The sequence below is a fragment of the Canis aureus genome, chromosome 27, assembly GCF_053574225.1.
Source record: "Canis aureus isolate CA01 chromosome 27, VMU_Caureus_v.1.0, whole genome shotgun sequence".
In the NCBI taxonomy this organism is placed as follows: Eukaryota; Metazoa; Chordata; class Mammalia; order Carnivora; family Canidae; genus Canis; species Canis aureus.
In genome coordinates this window covers 30601088-30618688 of record NC_135637.1, presented here as the reverse complement: position 1 = coordinate 30618688, position 17601 = coordinate 30601088, and the positions used below count along the sequence as shown (strand labels likewise).

Here is a 17601-nt window from a genome sequence, read left to right as displayed (position 1 = left end):
TTTCATTTTTTTCTGTAAAGGAAATGTATTTAGCCTCAATCTATAGTCCTGATCCAACAGACATTTTGTAATACGAAATATCTGATTTTGGGTTTTTGTGAACTAATGCCTCCTGAGTCACTCATATACTTTTCAATGTTAGCATTCACCCAGGGATGGAAATCAGTCCAGACCCTTCCCAAGGCCAATCTCCCCATGACCAGTCTGCATTTATAGTGCTCTGGGCTCATGTATTTGGCCATGAGATGTCAGTAATCACATGATATTTGTATCCACACTTGATGAAACAAAGTGTATGTGTCCCTTCCTCATCTTGGTTTCTCACTGGGCCAAGCACCACTAAAATGTAGCCCCCAGGGGTACTCATCCTTGTCCTCAGGCTGGGCACTAGTAGTTGGTCAAGTCAGATTTATTCCCAAGAAGGGAGCCTGAGAAATCAGTATTTATTGTTTTTATTATAAATAAATGCTCCAGACTTGGCCAATCTTTGCCTAGATCCAGTATGGATAGAGTCCTGTGCTGGAGGCATTCCTGAAAGCGACTGTCCCTCCTGGGGACACTGCCATGAAATCTCCTGAGTCACCACGATCTAAAAATTGGTCCCTGAAATGAAAATAGGCACATGTTAGGAATGAAGAAGAAAGGCGGATGGATCCCTCCTAAGGATGCCTCTGAGATCCCCATGAACATGGGAAGTGGCTGAGGAAGGGGAGAAGAAGGAGAGGAGTCAAGATCATGCTGTGGAATTTCCACAGATTCCCTGGCCTTAAAACTGGCTCTGGTCTCTGGGATGTCTCTTTTTTATTTAAGTTTTTCTTTACATTTCAATTATTAACACAATGTGTAATAGGAGTACAATTTAGTAGTTCAAGACTTAAATAAATGAGCCTGTGCTCATCACAAGTGCACTCCTAAACCACTGCACCACCTTTGTAACCCATCCCTCCACCCACCTTCCATTTAGTATGCATTAGTTAGTTCTCTAGAGTTAAGGGTTCATTCTTGTTTTCCTCTCCTTTTCCCCTATGATGCATTGTTTCATTTCTTAAATTCTTCATGAGTGAAATTATATAGTATTTGTCTTTCTCTGACTTACTTCACTTAGCATTATACTCCATAGCTCCATCCACATCTTTTTTTTAATTTATTTTTTATTGGTGTTCAATTTACTAACATACAGAATAACACCCAGTGCCCGTCACCCATTCACTCCCACCCCCCGCCCTCCTCCCCTTCTACCACCCCTACTTCGTTTCCCAGAGTTAGCAGTCTTTACGTTCTGTCTCCCTTTCTGATATTTCCCACACATTTCTTCCCCCTTCCCTTATATTCCCTTTCACTATTATTTATATTCCCCAAATGAATGAGAACATATAATGTTTGTCCTTCTCCGACTGACTTACTTCACTCAGCATAATACCCTCCAGTTCCATCCACGTTGAAGCAAATGGTGGGTATTTGTCATTTCTAATAGCTGAGTAATATTCCATTGTATACATAAACATCCACATCTTTGCAAATGATAAAATGTGATTCTTTTTATGGTTCAGTAATATTCCATCATATATATGTATATATATAACTTCTTTAACCATTTATCAGTGGGGCTCACTCTGGTATTGCTCAAAATGCCACTATGAACATCAGGGAGCATGTATCCCTTTGAACTATTATTTTTGTATTCTTTGGGTAAATACCAGGAGGGTAATTGCTGAATCACAGAGTATTTCTATTTTTAACACTTTGAATATCCTTCAAATTGTGTTCCAAAGGATCTACATAAATTTGCACACCCATCAATAGTGCAAGACGTTTCCCCTTTCTCCACATCATTGCCCACACCTGCTGTTTCCTATGTTGTGTCTATTAGCTGTTATGACTGGTGTGAAGTCATATCTCAGTTTAACTTTTATTTCTTTTGGGATGTTTTGTTTATCTCCTCCTCAGCTCCAGGGATGAAGGGTGCGCGTGGGGGTATGTTGTGTAAATAGGAGCTCACAATTCTATCTGATTCCGGACCCTCAGCCCAGCTAGTGGCTTCCATCCAAGGTCGATTTCTGGGGTGGGTGAGAGCTATGGGTTTGTCCCCTGGGAGGAGACAGCTGTTGTCATCTCTCCCTCTGGCAGTGAGCACCAGTGCAGGGCCCAGGCAGGTGGAATCTTTTCAGTGGGTTTCAGGCCTGGCCAGCTCTGAGCAGGTGCACAGAGCCCCCTGGTGACAGCCTCAGCAGATCAGTCAAGGAGGAGGGAACTGTGCAGGAGAAATGGAACCCATTATTGGTTTCAACAAATAAGCAAGAAAACAAACAAATAAGAAGTGTTAAAAAAAAAAAAAGAAGTGTTACCTACTCTTGAGTCCCTCTGGAGAGTTTCCTTTCTGTCAATGACTTCTGTTATCTTTTTCAGTTCTAAAATTTCCATTTGGTTTGTTTTGATGGTTTCTCTTTAATTTCTGCATTTCTATTTTTTCCATTTGTTGTAGAGTGCTTGTAATTTTACACCACATGGGTTTTATGAGAGTTGCCTAAAACTACCTGTCCAATAATTACAGCATGTGAGTGATCTCAGTGTTGGTGTCAGTTGATTCTCCTTTCTTATTCAGGATTTTATCTTCCTGGTACTTGACATGTCATACTTTTTTATTGGATCCTGGGTATTATGGCTATTATATAATGATATGCTTGATCCTCAGTTATTTTTCTTCAAACAAGCGATCCTCCCGCTGAGGTGCAGCAGCAAGGGGAAGGGTGTTCATGACAGCTTCCAGGTGGATCAAATGAAAATGTTTACCACTCTGCTGCTTACTCTCTGCTGGAGAAGGTGGAGCAGTGATTGCCACTTCCCAGCTCTTATCAGGTGGGGGTGTGGGACAAGCTCTTTGCTGGGTCTTGTCAACACCATGGTGGGATGCACAGGACTGAATGGAGCTGCTTTCCTTCAGGGAGTGGATCCTCTGCTCCCCACTGCATTCCTTGCCCTCACTGACACCAGGGAGTGGAGGATCAAATGCAGGTCCAGCTCCCTTGTCTCCTGCATCATACTTCAGTGTTTTGAGGCCCAGGGAGAGCCCAGGCTCAGTTACCCAGTGTTCAGACCACCACTAGCAATGGGTTATGGCAACAAACCAGCTTTGCCATGTACCACTGCATTCATTCTCCCTGCTGAGCGAGGGAGTTCATATGATCTCCCCAGTATCTGCCAAAATCATGGGTGAGAAAACCTGGGGTGCAAACTAGTCAACTAGGCCTGCCTTGCCCAGAATTGATGATGTTCCCATGCGATGGAGGCTCAGCTATCTCCTCAGTAGCTGACACCATGGCGGATGGGTATTGGGACACTGCCTGCTTCTGCCAGGAGGATATGGACACCATGTCTCTGCTGAGCAATAATTGAACCCTGCATGAGGATACCCTTTGGGGATTCATTAGTGTGTGCAAGTCATGGGCAAGTTTGTCCAAATATTTCCTCCACTCAGGCCAACTTATCTACATATCCTCTGACCAAAGGAGTTGCTGCTTTTGGAGATTTAGTGTTTTCTTTCTTTTCTTTTCTTTTTTTTTTTTGAGATTTAGTGTTTTCTGGTTTGATTTTCTGGATCTCAGCCTTTGAATGTTTCTTGGTTGGAGGAACCTACAGGATCTTGTCTTACATGTAGGGGACCTAACACAAGAAAAGGAACCAGGGTACGCACTTTGGCATTTTCCTCAATTTGTTTGAAGTCTTCCTTCTTCCTCTTTCTACCTTCAAAAGTCTTCCTATACTTGTTTGTTGTAGTGTGTCAGGACATTTCAGTTGTAAGAGAGAAGACCTGCATGAATGGGAGCACTTCCTGCTGTCCAGTGCTGGGGAATCTCATGGTGCCCATTCTGAATTCTTTCTTCCAGGGCTAGAATGGTGGGGAACCTGCTGAACTGCTGGAAGGGAGGAGATTTATCTTGACTCTCAAGCTGTGTAAATAAAAGACAAAGAACCTGATTTTTATTTTTACATTACTCTTTGCAGTGTGAAGAAAAACAAATACATTCCATAACCAAGAATTCAATGTGATAAGTTTTACAGGCCGGCTGGAAACCAGTAGAGCACAAATATCTGTCTTTCTGTTCTTAAATGCAGAGGAGTGGAGAGAAGAAATTTTTATTCCTTTTTTCTTTTATTTGTTTGTGTATAGAAATTTTATTCTGTAATAAGTTTACATTTATGGAAATAAATACATATATGGGATAGAGATGTCTATGTTTCACCCAGCTTTTTCTAATGGTAACATTTTGTGTTGTTATGATATGTTTATAAAAATAAGTATTTACCAGTGGTGTGATAATCCTGAAAAAATTGCAGACTCAATCTGGATTTCAAAATTTGTTTGTTTGTTTATTTATTTATGTATTTACTTATTTTAACACTGCTTTGCCTAAAATCAATCCAAGTAATAACATTGCAATTATTCATAAGGACATACTAAAATCCTCCAATGTATGAGTTTCAGGCTTTCTCTGTTCTTGATTTTGGGAATTTGGAGACAGCTGGTGTGGTATATTGTAGAATGTTCATAAGGACATACTAAAATTCTCCAATGTATCAGTTTTCAGGCTTTCTCTGTTCTTGATTTTGTGAATTTGGAGACAGCTGGTGTGGTATATTGTAGAATGTCCCAGAACATGGGTTTATCTGATTTTTTTCTCATGATTACATTAATTTTATGGATTTGGGGAGAAATAGCACAGAAGTGAATTGATGTTCTTAGTGCATCATTGGGAAGATGTGTCATACTAACATGACATATCATTGAGAGTATGGGTGGCGACAATGCATATTTGGTGCTATTTTATTTTATTTATTTATTTTATTTATTTTTTTGAAGATTTTATTTTTATTCATGAGAGACACACACAGAGAGAGAGAGAGAGAGAGAGAGGCAGAGACACAGGATGAGGGAGAAGCAGGCTCCATGCAGGGTGCCTGACACGGGACTCCATCCCTGGTCGCCAGGATCACACCCGGGACTGAAGGCACTGCTAAACGGCTGAACCACCAGAGCTGCCCCATTTGGTGCTATTTTAAATGATTCTTTTTCTGTTCATAATCTATCTTATGTCAGTCTACTGGATTTTGGCCATTCTGATAATTGTGCAATGGTAGCTCATTCATATTTGCTTTTGCTTTTCCCTAATGATATATAGTATGGAATAGAATATCACATGTTTATATCAAATCTCCCTATCTCCTTCTGTGAATTATCTGGTAATGTCTTTAACTTACTTTTTAGCCACTTTTTTCTTGTGCTTTGTTTGAGAAATACATTGTATAGCGTTTTTCCTTCCTTCCTTCCTTCCTTCCTTCCTTCCTTCCTTCCTTTTTCTTTCTTCCTTTTTCTTTCTTTCTCTGTCTTTATATCCTTTCTTTCTTTCCTTCTTATATATATTTGTATCTGTATATTTATGACTGCTCAACTCTCCAGAAGTTTGGCAATTTATCTGAAATACATTCTGTCTCTGGTTTATTGATTTTGTCTGTTAGGTTTTATTTTTTGTCATTTTTCAGGGGAAATGGGACACATCTTCTCTAAGAGACATTTCACATCACATTTTCCAGTCATCCAGATCATACTAGAAGTGGAACCATACCAGTCAGGGCACCAGCTGCTCTCCATTGGCTTCCGTATTTCTGAAACCCCAAGTGTCTCTGTTCTGCTGCTATAATCTTTGCCTATGAGGTTGGCCAAATGTGCCAGCGTTTCTAATGACTTGGTGAAGAGGAAATAACTATGGTATGGGGTGACAACAGGGATGGTAGTAAAAGTCCTTATGAAGATCCCATCTCAAGGCCTAGAGAACACACAGTCTGAATCCATACATGCTACAAATGAGCTTCCAAACAACAAGCCATTTTGTTCAGGCCCAATGGATTGAGGACAGAACTCAGGAAGTTCATCTGGTCTCAATTCCCCACATCTGCTTGTCACCTCTACAATGGAATTGCTAAAATTTCTCACTCCTCCCCTCTACCCTTCCCCACACATTCTCTCTCTCTCATTCGAATAATAGTCTTGAAATATAATACATTATATATTTATCATATGTTTTATGCTTACATATTTATGCAATATATTTCAAGTATATATTATGTATATATAGAGAGATTAGAAATTAGATGCAAATATGAATATTTTTTTCTAAGAGAAAAAATTATCTGTTACCACAGATGACAGCATAGCATATTCCAGTTTAGCCCCCTGAAGAAGAGCTTGAACCATAAGGCAACTGGATGACTGGGGAGATGACCATCCTGTGCAAATAATGAGAGCAAGGGACTACAAATGACCGCCCTATGCATCTTTTCCCTCATCACTGAAAGGAACCCCTTGTTGATGAGGGAGGAGGTAAAGGGAAGAATCAGGACAGGACAGAGAAGCCCCACCTTCTGATCCCTGAGGACTCACTGGAGGCATTCCCATTTGCCCCTCATCAAAGGTCTCTCACCTTAGACACAGGTAGCAATACTGATGATTTTTTAAAAAGCAAATTTGACCAGGTATGGAATTGTCTCCCTCTGCCTGAACATCAGCTCTGCAAATGACTCCATGGGGATTGAGGATGAAATGTGCCTGGAGAAATTGAGTCAGATCTGAGAACTCATGAGACTCCAGGGACTCCTGTGCAGCACAAAACTTCACTGAGGACACTGCCTGCTCAGTTTGCAGGAATTTGTGTATTTTCTTAGACACCTGGCCCAGAAGTCTGGTCTCACAGGACCCATGCGACAGAGCCCCCTGTTGCTTAGCCCACCATCTCCTCTGACTCCACCCAACACTCCTGGAATGGTGTCCAGACTGTGTAATTGGATCATTTTAATGTCACTGCCCAGGAAAGGAGAATGAGGAGTTGCCCTTGTCAACTTTGGCCCTGACACTTATTTTCAAAAAACTAATGGTCTCCAGACAGTTAAATACATGATAAATTGAATTGTGCTCATATTACCAGATATTTCAGAATTACCTGTCATAAAGTTTGCTTCTTCTAGGTGCCTGAGGTCCATACCACTCTATCATCCTCTTGAAAGAAGTAAAGGTCATAAGGTTCTCAGGGTACCAAGGTGGCTCACACCTTGTAATAATTCTATGTAAATTCTTCTTTCGTTTGAACGTTGTTGTTGTTTTCTTGTTACCATGTATATTTCCTGTCAAGTCTGCATCCCTCACTGCTAAGGCTTTTCAGCCTATATTTGCTATGACAATATAATGCCATCAGGGGAAATGTGTCTTCCACTCCACTGATTTGTCTGAGATCAATTTTTCCCTTGAATGTTAGCCAGAAATTCTAATTTGCTTGTCCCTCTGATATACTTTGTATTTCTAGGCTCATTCTGTTATTTACTCAGCATGATGATTCCTATTAAGAGAACCTTACTATAAATGAACCTCTCCTCACTTCTGAGGTGTTCTTCAACCTCCCCTGCACTGACACCATCATGGTCCTGCACTGTAATTACATTGGACTCTAACCTAGAAATATTGTTCAGAGTTCCATGGAAGTCACTGGAGTTGTGTGTCTAAGATCTGAGTCCAATAAACAGCTATTGTCTAACATCTTGCCTAATAGGGAACCAGAGGGGATGAACAGTAGACAGTGAAGGATTGAACCAGGAGAGTGTCCAAATGGCAGGATGACACCAAGTGTGTAGATGTATTTGGATGATGGTGGTTGAAGCTTCACTATATTAAGTCATCCAATCCATTGCCACCGTGTCTTCTCACTTACTGAAATCTGCTTAATTTTTGGCAATCTTTTGTAGTTTTCAGTTTACATTTTTTTCCTACTCCTTATATTCCCTCCTAAATGTTTTATTCTTTTTGATGCTATCCTAAATAGAATTGTTTATTAGTATCTTTTTTGGGCTTCTTCATTTTGGATATAGACAACACTACCTGGTTGGGATAGGGCATTACCACTTGAACTCCTGTGGGAGATACTAGATAGATCTCATTGAGGATTGATGATAGAGTTTGTTCCCTATTTTGGAAGAGTAGGAACAAATAATGAAACAGGAAGCTCTGCAACCGTGACCTTAAAATAAGCAATCTAACATGATTGACTGTATGCACAGGAAAAAGTAGATGACTAAATAAAATGGCTGTTGCCTCGACCCCTTATGGGGAAAATAGAAAACTCTAAAGCTTTTTCTTCTTTTCCAGTTTGACATACATCTGATTTATGTTTTCTAGAACCTATGTAATAATTTGTGAAACATGTATTTCACAAGGACCAAGAATTCTCCGGTTGATGCAGTCCAAGGAGTAAGAGATGGGGTGAGGAAGGAGCTTCCCTCTTTGTTCCTGACACAGTGATTTTGGCAGGAGGGAGAGGAGAGATATGCTTCCAGCTCTTTGCTTCCTCAGGATGTGGCCCCTGGTAGAGGACACCCTCCTCCCTACAAGGAACCTTTCTCTGCTGGTTCCCCAGCTTCCACTCCCTCCTCCAAGCTCTAACATCTCCCCCATCTCCTCACTGGACCATAATTCCCCTTCTCTGAGAACAATGATATCTAGGGAATAACCCTCAAGTTTTGTTTTTTTATTTTTTTTTACTTTAAATATTTTTTTTCAATTTTTATTTATTTATGATAGTCACAGAGAGAGAGAGAGAGGCAGAGACACAGGCCGAGGGAGAAGCAGGCTCCATGCACCGGGAGCCTGACGTGGGACTCGATCCCGGGTCTCCAGGATCGCGCCCTGGGCCAAAGGCAGGCGCCAAACCGCTGCGCCACCCAGGGATCCCCTAACCCTCAAGTTTTGACACACACCTACAACTGCTGGATTATTTGAAGGTTGATATTTTTAAAAGTATATTTCATTCCAATTAGACATCCTTATTGTCTATTCATGCTGGAATCATGCAATGAGTAACTATAAGTTTCTGGTAATAAATTATTTCCCATATAATGGTACCTTGTTTAATTGATTCATATGTTCCACTACTGAGACTTCTTCAGTTACAAATAAAGAAGTTATAGAAGTTATTCAGTATTGAATCTCTAAGACCCAGGTATTCATAAAGTACATAATTTTAAAATACACTGTAATATCTGAAATGTATATAAATATCTAAAATACATAGATATAGATGGGATATGACATATGAATAAAAAAAGGTCAGATTTTGAAAATAAGGGTAATTTGTGTTGAGGAGGACGGGGACCATCTAAGTGAGTCCTTAGGGGAGGAGGTTGTCAAAGACCAGCAGTCCTCCCCTGAGATGTGTGGGTCTACCCCACCTCTGAACTCTCCAAGTGAGGAAGGATCTGAATGAGGATTCTAGGAAAGATTCATGGACCTTCAACAAAATTAATGTTCCCTTGCAAAGATGCATCTTCTCTATATAAGGTAGGGGCCTATCCCCATACATCTACTCCACATATTTGCCCGTCTCTGCTTCTGGTCTTAGACAAAGGCAAGTGTAAGAAGAAGAAATCAGAGACAGAATTATGAAACTCTGTCATAGAAAATTGTGGTTCAGGGAAAGGCCCTCTCTGGGCCTGTTGAAGAATGAGAGAGGCGTTTTTCAAGGAATCCCAGATGAAGGGGAGATTTTAACAATGTACTCTGAAAATGGAGATGATTCATATTTGGAGAACCAAATCAATAACAGAGGGATAGGAAGTCAAAAGTTACAAGATGTCCAGGAGAGGAGAGAAGGTTAAGCAAAAAGTGCAGGGTGAGAGAGGACTATCTAAGGCAAAGGAAATGGACCTCCTCTGCCTAGATCATTGCGGGTTCTCCAGCATAGGGCCCCTGCCCCTCCAAAGGAGAGCTATCTGAGGAACCTGTGGAATGTGTTAGAGTGAATGGATGAGGGCATGAGGAAGCTAGATAGATACAAAAAACCTGGGAGAAGATTGATCCTTTCAAAGCTCAGGCTCCTGTCAGGTCAGAGAAGCCCCTGTGAACTTAACAACTTGTCATCTGCCACTCACCTTAATCTTCCAGTTTGAGGGAACTCCCCCACACTCCTCTCAGGACACCCCCCCAGTTATTCTTCCCATCACAAGAGTCCTATCCTCAGTTGCCCTCTCTGACATTTGGTCACCTGAACAAGGACCTTAATCATGCTGACTTTGTAGTTCCTGGAGCTCATGTGTGCAGACTAGAAACAGGTGGGTATTCTGGAATCCCACACCGTGGAGGGGTGGCATGGTGAGCACCACGTCCTGTAAGTGAAGGCAGGATCTGCTCTCTGAGCTACACTGGGGTAGCAGACGGTGTTCTCATGTGCATTGTAGGTCACAATGGGGCATTGAACCATGAAGGAAATGACAGTGCAGCCTCCTGGGCACAACGATGAGATCTGCGGACAGAGTCTTACTCCTTCTTTCCTTTTGCTCTTGGGAATGGAGTCACTCACGACATATGGGGTCACATTCCCCATGACTGTTCCCTACATGATTCTGGACTGGTGATGCCTTTAGTCACAGGAAGAAGGAAGAGATGATGTAGGTTTCCATAAGGGTTGAGAAATGCCACCATCCAGTTTCACCAGGGGGTTACAGAGTCACAGCAGAGGAGAGCCTCAAATGGGTGGAGTCCTGCTCCAAGTCCCACTGAAGCAGGTTCAGGCCCTTCTCATGTGTCAAGAAAGTGGGCATCAGTCCTTCTAACTTGCCAGTCGCAATGGCCCAGAGCTTCCTGGTGTCCACACAATCATGACCTGTATTTAAATCAAAATAGTGCTTCATAGTCAGGTTTTTCAATTTCAGAATAAGATAAACCTCTTGAAAACTTTTAAATGAAAATGTATCATATGCAAATATGGAAATAAGTAATGAAATGTGGACAAAAATAAAGAATGATAAATATGGGTTAATAATAAATAACAGGTACACTTTATTAAGAAGAAGAAAAAAGTCCAAAAATGCTTAAATAAACCAATTTCCTTAGAAAAATTACACAATGTCTAAAAGTGAGACAAGATTCCATCAGAATCCTAGAGGCGAGCACAGGCAACACCCTTTCTGAACACGGCCACAGCAACTTCTTGCAAGATACATATAAGAAAGCAAGGGAAACAAAATAAAAAATGAATTATTGGGACTTCATCAAGATAAAAAGCTTCAGTGCAGCAACATTAACAGTCAACAAAACTAAAAGACAGCCTACAGAATGTGGGAAGATATTTGCCAATGACATATAAGATAAAGGGCTAATATCCAAGATCTTTAAAGAACTTAAAGTCAACACCGAAGAAAAAATAATCCATCATGAAATGGACAGAAGCCATAAACAGACTTTTTTCCAAAGACCTGCATGTGGCACAAAAAGCACATGAGAAAATGCTGCAAGTCACTTGTCGTCAAGGAAACACAAATCCAAATCACAATGAGATACCACTTTACACCAGTGAGAATGGCTAACATTAACAAGACAGGAAGCAACAAATGTTGGAAAGAATTGGAGAAAGGAGAACTCTCTTGCACTGTTGGTGGGAATTCAAGCTGCTACAGCCACTCTGGGAAACAGTCCAGAGGATTCTCAAGAAGGTAAAAATAGAGCTACACTAGTCCCAGTAATTACACTACTGGGTATTTGCCCCAGAGATCCAGATGTAGTGGAATGATGGGACGCCTGCACCCCAGTGTTCATAGCAGCAATGTCCACAATAGCCAAACTGTGGAAGGAGCCACCATATCCTTTGACAGATGAATGGACAAAGGGGATATATACAATGCAATATTACTCTGCCATCATAAAGGATGAATTACCTACAATTTCTGTTGACCTGATGGAACTGGAAGGTATTTTGTTGAGTGAAATAAGTCAATTGGAGAAAGACTATCATCAAATGGTTACACTCATATGTGGAATATAAGAAAGAGTGAAAAGGACTGTAAGGGAAAGGAGCAAAACTGGGTGGTGGGAATTTTGGGAGGAAGACAAAACATAAGAGAGTCCTGACTCTGGGAAACAAAGAAAGGGTTTCAGAAGGGGAGGAGAGTAGGGGACAGGGTGACTGGGTGAGAGGCACTAAGGAGGGCATTGATGGGATGGGCACTGGTGTTATATGTTGACAAATTTTGTTTAAAGAAATAATTTTTTTAAAAAAATTATTATGCCTGGGTGGCTCAGGTGGTTAATAACCTGCTTTCAGCACAAGACATGATGCCTGGGTCCTGATATCCATTCCAGCATAGGGCTACATGCTGGGCAAGGAATCCTTTGTCCCTCTCACTCAGCTCCCCCTTATCTCATGCCATCTCTCTCTTTCAGATAAATACATAAAATATTTTCTGTGTTGAAATTACACATTTAGGGATGCCTAGGTGGTTCATAGTTTGCCGTCTGCCTTTGGCTCAGGGCATGATCCTAGAGTCCCAAGATGGAGTCCCACATCAGGCTCCCTACAGGGGGTTTGCTTCACCCTCTGCCTATGTCTCTGCCTCTCTCTGTGTAGCACTCATGAATCAATAAATAAAATTTTTGAAAAAATTAATATGCATCTATAAGGGCTCCTTGCTAGCTCATTCACTGGAGGGTGGGATTCTTGATCTTGGTTGTAGGACTGAGCCCGATGCTGGATGTAGAGGTTCCTGAAAACTAAAATCTTAGAAAAAAGAAAATATAAATATAAGTGTAATATATCCTAAAACATAGTATGCTGGTGTGTGCTATCGTCTGTATGGATTTCATCTATTCTACACATTTTATGAGCAAGAAAGTATTAGTGGTGTTAAGATTTTAGTATTAATAAACATTTTATCTAACAGTTTAGAGGGTCCATGGATATTGCCTTTAAGAAAGAAAAGAGTTACAGGGAGGCACCATTTCAGGCCAGCATCCCCGAGGATTATGCTCTACTGAGGTCACCAGTAAAGGGATTCACTACTTTAGGGCCTGTGTCCCTGCTTGGGAGCTATGGCCCCAGGACTGTGGCCCACCCCCTCATCTGTGTCTGTCACTGTGCTTAGCATCACTGTCATACACCTGACTGTAAGCTCCACAGATGCTTCTCAATGAGAGGACCAGATAAAAGGACCCAGGGGTTTTTGTCTCACTTCCTCCTTATCTGAGATGTTGTGGGTAAGTGAAGCTGCTCCCACTGACATGTTCTGCAACAGAGTAGTCGTCAGCCTCGTCCTCAGGCTGGGCTCCTGTGATGATGAGGGCGGCTTTGTTCCCAGAGACGGATCCAGAGAAGCGATCAGGGACACCAGAGGGGCGGCTGTTTGTGTTGTAGATAACTGTGCTAGGAACCTGGCCTGGGGTCTGCTGGTACCAGCTGGGGTAGTTACTTGTAGTGACTGACCCAGAGCTGAGGCCACAAGTGAGTGTGAGTGTCCCTCCTGGAGACACTGACAGTCATGGTTCCTGGGTCACCACAATCTGAGAATCAGCTCCTAAAACCAACAAGAGAGAAAGGTGCTATTTTGGGAGACTAGGATCACATGAATCCCTGCTTCTCTGTGCCCCGAACAGATGCAGAGTCCATTTCCGTGACCTGAGCCATAAGTAAGGAGCCCGAGAAGAAACACCGTCCAGGCCATGGTTGGGATCCTCACTAGAGGTGGGCTCCACAGGCTCTTTGGCTGGCGAAGGGTGTTCCAGGACCTTTTCATGACTCCAGACCTATGAGAATAAGCAAGTGTTTTATGCAAATCAGCTTCCTCTCTCTTCCTGCCCAACAGTCACCTAAAAGTCACCTGGGAGATCTTGAAAGGGACCCATGCTGGGACTTCAACACACAAATGTCTGCAGGGTGACCTGGGACACAGACTGGCAGGAAGACATCTTTCTCCAAATCAATGACCTATGACCCTGGTGACGTCCATCCCAAAGTTCCTCGCTGAGAATCCTGACAGCTTTATGAGGAGATGGATACATTCTCCAACTCCTGGCCCAGCCTCTAAATCACCTCAACTCTAATCCCTCTCTGGGACATTTTCTTCCCTCCCCAGGGACATTGCTCCTTGTCTCTTTGGAGATCTTAGCAGTCACTCCTCCAGCCATGAGGACACTGGGAATCTCAGAGTCCATGTGACAGATGTAACGATGGTGCTCTCCTCTTCGTTAATCAGGGACCATGTATGCAGTATTCCAGGGCGAGCTGACCAAGGATGTCTCTTTATCAGAAATCAACCCAACACTCTGCGAACTAGTGAGTCTCATGGACCATTTTGAACTCAATTTCCCATTGTGTTCTGCTGAGAATCAGAAGGTCCTGGAAGGCTGGGGAAGGAACCTGGAGAAGGAGGACTTGCAGGAGCAAAAGGAGTCTCCAGGAACAGGGGAAGATGAGGCTCAGGGCTCATGTTTGCCCAAGTGTTAGATACCAAAATGCCTGCCATTCATTTTGCAACTACTTGTAAATTGTTGGTTTGATAAACCATGCATGTTCTTTTTTCCTTTCTCTTCATGTTTGAGATCCTAAACTCATATCAGAGAAAAACAATCATATTCATGATCTTCCAGTTAAACTAAGACATCCCTGACACTTTAAAAAACAGTAGGTAATTTCACATCTATCAAATTTTGAGATGAGGAATGATATTCATACAAAGAAAAAAGAAGGAATGGGGAAAGCTAAAAACACAAACAGTATCTATTTCCATAGATAATTATAAAGAAGTGACATAAATGAGAAAGTCCAATAAGAAATAAGAACTGAAATGATAGCAGACAAAGGACTCAGGCACTTACTGCCTACTTCATCAAGAGCACAACTGAAAGTCATAGTTCGAGCAAGGGACCCTGACGGTGGCCACCTGGACACATTGCTCCAGGCCTTCCCCAGGGTCCTTTTCACCTTCCTGTGGGGCAGATCTGGGGGGGGGTGATCTGTAGCCACAGCAGAATGGAGGGATTGATAGACTGGATACAGAATCACCCAAGTCCCCAGGAGTCTTCTTAGGCAGGAAGGTGATAGAGCAGGGCCCCCTGTTGGTCCTGTGTGATTCTACATGAGTCAGGCAGGAGCTTCCTCTGGGCAGTCTGGTACCTCTGAGAGGACATACTGATGCAGGCTGAACGGGGTGCTCTAGAGATCACAGTGTCCCCTGTGGTGCATCCTGTCACATCACTGTTCTCTCCCACAGGGCATGAAATATAGTTCATCTTGAATTAACTGGGGAGTCACAGTAATCAGCCAGCCTCCCTCACCTTGAAGGGAGCCCTGAGCCACCACTAGAACCTGTCTCAGGCATCCCTAAGGCTTCCCAGGTCAGAGGAATCCTTTCCTACTGGGAAGGTCTGGAGCCGCTGGTGAGCACAAGGTTTGGAAACTGGGTGTGGAGATCCCAGGGCCCAGGAGCCCCTCCCAAAGTTGGAAGATGCAGACAGAAACCCTGTCCCCAAGATTCCATCAAAATCCTAGAAGAGAACGCAGGAAACACCCTTTTTGAACTCAGCCACAATAACTTCTTGCAAGATACATCCACGAAGGCAAAAGAAACAAAAGCAAAAATGAACTATTGGGACTTCATCAAGATAAGAAGCTTTTGCACAGCAAAGGATACAGTCAACAAAACTAAAAGACAACCTACAGAATGGGAGAAGTTTTTTGCAAATGACGTATCAGATAAAGGGCTAGTTTCCAAGATCTATAAAGAACATCTTAAACTCAACACCAAAGAAACAAACAATCCAATCATGAAATGGGCAAAAGACATGAAGAGAAATCTCACAGAGGAAGACATAGACATGGCCAACATGCACATGAGAAAATGCTCTGCATCACTTGCCATCAGGGAACTACAAATCAAAACCACAATGAGATACCACCTCACACCAGTCAGAATGGGAAACATTAACAAGGCAGGAAACCACAAATGTTGGAAACAACAAATGTTGTTACACTGTTGGTGGGAATGTGAACTGGTGCAGCCACTCTGGAAAATTGTGTGGAGGTTCCTCAAAGAGTTAAAAACAAACAACATATAAAACAGGGATCCCTGGGTGGCGCAGCGGTTTGGCGCCTGCCTTTGGCCCAGGGCGCGATCCTGGAGACCCGGGATCGAATCCCACATTGGGCTCCCGGTGCATGGAGCCTGCTTCTCCCTCTGCCTGTGTCTCTGCCTCTCTCTCTCTCTGTGACTATCATAAATAAATAAAAAAAATTTAAAAAAAAACATATAAAACAAACAAACAACAACAACAAAAAAGAAACCCTGTCCCCCACTGGCTCTAGGGTGATGCAGGCTGTCCCCAGGGAGAGCTGTCTTTGGGCTGTGCTGCTCATCACTGAAGGACCATGCTGATGCATTCCGTTCATGAGGGTCTATGGTACCCAGGAGTCCCATCAGTGGGACGAAGTGTGAGCAGATAAAGCTAGAGCATGCCCAGGATGTAAACAACAACAACAACAAAAAGAATGAGATGGGCAGCCCCGGTGGTGCAGTGGTTTAGCGCCGCCTGCAACCCAGGGCGTGATCCTGGAGACCCTGGATCGAGTCCCACGTCAGGCTCTCTGTATGATGCCTGCTTCTCCCTCTGCCTATGTCTCTGCCTCTCTCTCTCTCTCTCTCTATCTATGAATAAATAAATAAAAAATCCTAAAAAAAAACAATGAGATATAGCTTTCCTGACACAAGAGAAGTCATTTTAGTCTAGGATCTCTGTCCTAGTATCTCTCCTTTCTTAGCTCACATCTTGCAGATCTAACTAAGATTTAAAAAGAAATACAAAACAAACAACACAAAACACAATCAGTAGCTGAGAATTTTAACAGGACAAAGAGAATGGGGCCCTGAGAGTCTCTACCAGGCCAGGAGAGATCCTGACCACATCAGAGAACACAAATCAGTGGTGAACCCTCCAGTGCTGATTCAAAGTAATCCAGACCCTGCACTCCTGACCTCAAAGGAGGAGCCCAAACCCTTTGTGGTTTACACTGGCTCTGAGAGCAGGTCCTCAGCGGCCTCCCCCTGTGGGACAGTGACCTCTGCTTCACTCCTGAACAAAGAAACTATTTGGGCAGCCCCAGGTGGCTCAGCTGTTTAACATTGCCTGCAGCCTGGGGCATGATCCTGGAGACCCAGGATGGAGTGCCAAGTCTGGTCCCTGCGTGGAGCCTGCTTCTCCCTCTCCCTGTGTCTCTGCCTCTCTCTGTCTCTCTCGGTGTGTGTTTGTGTGTGTCTCTCATGATTAAATAAACAAAATCTTTAAAAAAAGAAAAGAAACTATTTAACTTTTATCCATACCTGATCCCTGCAAAACTCACAATCTGGCATTCTGCACTCTTATACTTTTATGAGAATATATTTATTAGCACAGGTCTTAAGATTGTTTTTCTAATAATATATTTATTTTTATTGGTGTTCAATTTACCAACATACAGAATAACATTTCCTCCATTTCTTCTAGATTGTCTAATTTATTGACGTATAGCTGTTCATAATATGTTTTTAAAACCATTTGTATTTCCTTGGTGTTGGTAGTGATCTCTCCTTTCTCATTCATGATTTTATTAATTTGAGTCTTCTCTCTCTTATTTTTAATAAGGTTGGCTAAAGGTTTATCTATCTTATTAATTCTTTCAAAATAACAACTCCTGGTTCTGTTGATCTGTTCCACATTTCTTCTGGTCTCGATTTCGTTGAGTTCTGCTTGAATCTTTATTAACT

At 42.4% G+C, this 17601-nt stretch overlaps 1 long non-coding RNA gene across 3 annotated transcripts; it reads right to left on the bottom strand.

Annotated features, from left to right (window-relative positions):
• Positions 1-435: 435 nt before the first annotated feature.
• On the bottom strand, positions 436-10244 carry LOC144299111 (uncharacterized). Of its 3 annotated transcripts, none has more exons than XR_013365893.1 (3): positions 9967-10244; positions 2350-3947; positions 436-603 (listed from the first exon to the last, which is right to left on the bottom strand). It is a non-coding gene; the product is annotated as an uncharacterized LOC144299111 (long non-coding RNA). The 3 variants fall into 3 exon arrangements; XR_013365892.1 differs by having other exon boundaries at positions 3692-3947; XR_013365891.1 differs by lacking the exon at positions 2350-3947.
• Positions 10245-17601: the final 7357 nt, after the last annotated feature.